Below are 4,104 nucleotides of genomic sequence, written 5' to 3'. Positions count from 1 at the left end.
ATATTTTGGGAATACTTTTGCGGTCCATTATGCGGGCCGCATTTCCACTTTTCGATCGCAAATGCGATCGCAGACCTGACTCGGGGCTCATATTTTCTAAATTTTAAACCCGACCCCTTATCGATATATTCGGTGTTATAGCTCATTTTGAGCATATTTCCTGATGCTTTAAGAGAGAGAGAGAGTCCTAGAGAGGGAAGTGCTTCCCATCAAATTACTCCATTAAACCTTCCCAAATATTTGAAAATAATCAAGTGAGGGCACCTAAATCTTCATCCCAAGAGGTAAGATTTCATTACCTCGGCTCTTGTTCCTATGCTTAGCAATAAGGTATCACTAGTGAAGTAATTCATGGGTATAAAAATGAATTTCTTGCATGCATATCACACCATAGAATATTGGGAGGTAGTTAACTAAAAAGAAAGCAAGAGGGGTATAAAATGATAGAAATTTCTCTCAAAAGGGCCTAATATAACAATGCACCTTTAGTGTTTGATAGTATGCTCAAAACAAGCTAGAGTCTCAATCTCGTCTCTAATTCTCGGTTTAATTTGCAATTGTTACACAATAGATTGAAGTGCTAAAAGTTTCGGAATTTTGTAAGGAATAAGGAAAGTTTTATTGAAGTATGTATGGCTAAAACCCCGTCTTTTAGAAAGTGAGCTTCATCGGTGATTGTGTGGGCATGGCAAGATTAAAGTTGAATTGTAGCATTGCTTGTTATTTTATAACCTTATGTGTGTGAAAAATGTGTTCCAACATAATCAACGTGCTATCTTGACAGCTTGAAAGGGGCAAAGGTATGAATTATGTATTGGAAATGTTTAGACCTTAAATTGAGATTGCAGCTAAATATATTGTGCCATCTACGTGAAATCTTATCTATGTTTACAATTTAAATTGCTCTTGTGTACACCTACTGTCCTAACAGGCAAAGCTAATACTGAAAATTGGGAAAGATGTAAAATGCGGCCTAGTGCCAAGAATGATTTGATAAGTCATGGCCCCAAGTGCCTATGAAATGATATATATGAAATGAATTGATTTATGAGAAGGGAACAATGCCTTGATGAGGTGACCTAGCCGATTGGGTCGAGATCGTACTCCGCTCAAGATAGCGGTGGTATTGTGAACGAATTCCTGAAAAGAAGGAAAATGAGGTTGTGATTGAAGCATATGTCTCAAATGAGGCAACCTAGCTGATCGGGTCGAGATCGGACTCCGCTCAAGATAGCAGTGATATTGTGAACAAATAATGAATAGTGTGAAATGCCCCAAACTAAAAGCTATGGAAAAATGATGTGAAAGTTTTATGATTCTTTTATTTGATAATGTGGCGATCATTTAAAGTTTTGAGTTATACTTGTGATTTATTATTCTTGTATGAAAGTTCTTTCTAATTTGATGGTGTTTAGTTATACATACTAGTGCTATTCGATGGCACTAACGTCCCTTTTGTCGGGGGTGCTACATCTTTAAATGGATGTAGGCATTTCTATAGCAGGCAGTGTTAGTCGTAGCTAGTGCCGCATCATCCTTTCAGCTGACTTGGTGAGCCCCACTTCGTTACGGGGTCCTATTTCATGATTCATCATGTACTTTGTATTTGAGGTATAGTCGGAGCCTTGTTACCGGCATTTCCATGTTACATTACTCTTCAGTTGTGTTTAGAGGCTCTGTAGACAAGTTGTGGGTAGTGTCGGGTATTGGAATTAAAGTAGAAATATTGATGTTTGGCAAAGATTTACAAAACTTGTAATATTTTGATAATTATGATGTAAGCTGCTAATGGAAATGAAATGGACGTTGTTAATGAAATACTGACTAAATATGATTAATGGAGTCCATCTCCTATTTAATCATGAATTAGTTTGGGTAAAATGAAACCTAACAAGCTTGCTCAGTCGGGTTTACTCCGTTGAGCGCCGGTCGCGCTCCTCGGATTTTGGGGCGTGACAAACTTGGTATCAGAGCCTACGGTTTTAAAGTGTCCTAGGATGTCCCGGAGCCGTGTCTAGTAGAGTCCTTCTTATCGGTGTGTAGTCGACCACATCTATAAGTTCCAGGCTATTCGAACAATTAGGAATTTCACCCTTCCTTGATACTCCAATCGTGTGATAGAGCTCAAATTAGGGAGTTAGTTTTCTCTCCAAGCCTTACTCTCAAAATGAGTAATCATGATACCATATTCCGCGAGTTTGAAGTCATGAGAGGATAGTGATCCCACCATTGAGTTTGAGTGGATTGCCCAAGGACTTGTTAGGAGAATGTATTGAGATGTGGAGGGATTGGTAGAACCTATCGCTAAGAGGGGAGTGCCCTTATTCCTATTATTCTTACTGCACCACCAGATAATGTAGTATATTGGTATGTTACCGACGTGTGTTAGGGATGTGGACATGAGGGGCATCGATTAAGTTATTGCCTTATCAACCTAAAGTCACCAAGTAAGTCACTCCCTAGTATATCATTGTGAACAATAGAAAAATTTTACTCATTGCATGTGTACATACTCATTGAAGAATTCTCATAAACATGGTCTTAAAAAGGTGTGGAATAACAAAACATTGTATGTATCGACTCTTTGAACGAGACGCATTATTCGTGAATCCACTATATTACAAATCCTCTTATTTAAATTCTCGTGGAATTAAGTCATATAATTGTGTCCTTGAATGGAGTCATGGCTCTAGGATTAGCACATCCGACTTGCTTTCTTAAATTGTCAACAAGGGACTATATCCGATGAATTTCTTACAAAATCTTTTTATGGACAACATCTACTCATTTGTGCCTATGCATGCACCGTTTTTAAGTTTACCTATGTGGTGTCAAGTTCCATGTAAAGCATCCCAATATTGCAATCCTTCTCGAGTCACTCTTTTACTCAGTTGTGTGTATGGCTTATATGGTTTGAACAGTGAATCTACTCTCTTGTGTGTATCATCATAAAACCTTTTCTATGTCTAGTAACATAAGAGCATAACTTAACACCTATCACATGAGTGCATGTCAACCGAAATGGTCACCGTGTGCATAAAGTCTCTCTAAAAATTGAGATCCTCACCTCCCCGTCATAGGAAGATCTTGTGTCTCCATCTTAGTATAACTTTCATGTCCACTTGGGACATCCCGCAACAAGTAGCTCACTTTGTCCTAGTATTGTGGTTGCTCGTGACGTGGTCGTATATTGCAGTTGGGGGTTAATATAGCAGAAGCATGTCCAGCTTATAACAAATATTTATTTTCTCTTTACATCTCCACAACATGTGTTAATTGTGTTTTTAGTTAGTGAATTCATTGTGCTAGTTTCTCCAACACTTGTTCGATAACCATGAGATAACATATCCTTCTACGAGTCATTGTAACACTTCCTTTCTCGTAAGGACCCTTACTATGCTCTCCATCAAGACCAAACGCACCTTTAGATGTTATCTTATCATAGCACAATGTCTATTTCTCTTGTCTTTCTGTCTTTCATTAGTATCTAGGTATTCCTTAAGTCCAAACCCATGGGGAACTCATTATAAACATCTGCAAATCTTCCATGATCATTCTACACTATCTTGTTGGATTCCCACCTCACTTCAAGTTCATCAAGGGTTAATAGCATGCCGCAATTGCTGAGATTGAATAATCTCCTTTCGATAATGGATTATCTACTTATGTTCTAGTCCAACGATCCGCTTATCAGTCTAACTCGCACCTTTTGGATTTTGGGTTGACCAAGGAGAAATACACCTAGTAACACATTCATATGTCAAAGCTTTTCTCTCAGTCAAGTCTTATGGCATCTCCCAATGTGGCTTGTAATAGTTGGTTGTGTAGAAGTGTGTTGTAGTACTTTATTATTAAGTAGAGTTGCTAAACATAATTGGATTTAAGAATATTGGAGTTATACATCACGTGACTACATACAGAGATCTTCTTTCAAATATTTAGCTTCCTGTAATCGCTTTATATTACCACCATTCCTAGTGGTTACAATGTAAAGGTTACTTCCATAAGGCTCTCTTTCTTTCTTTTCATTTGTCTTGCATCATGTGTTGTTTACCTGTAATCTTCAATGCGATATTATCTCAGTGTCTCGACTAGTTATCCAAC

This window comes from Nicotiana sylvestris, chromosome 8, assembly GCF_000393655.2.
Source record: "Nicotiana sylvestris chromosome 8, ASM39365v2, whole genome shotgun sequence".
NCBI classification, from domain to species: Eukaryota; Viridiplantae; Streptophyta; class Magnoliopsida; order Solanales; family Solanaceae; genus Nicotiana; species Nicotiana sylvestris.
The sequence above is the reverse complement of the archived record's forward strand: the minus strand, read 5'-3'. Positions refer to the sequence as shown.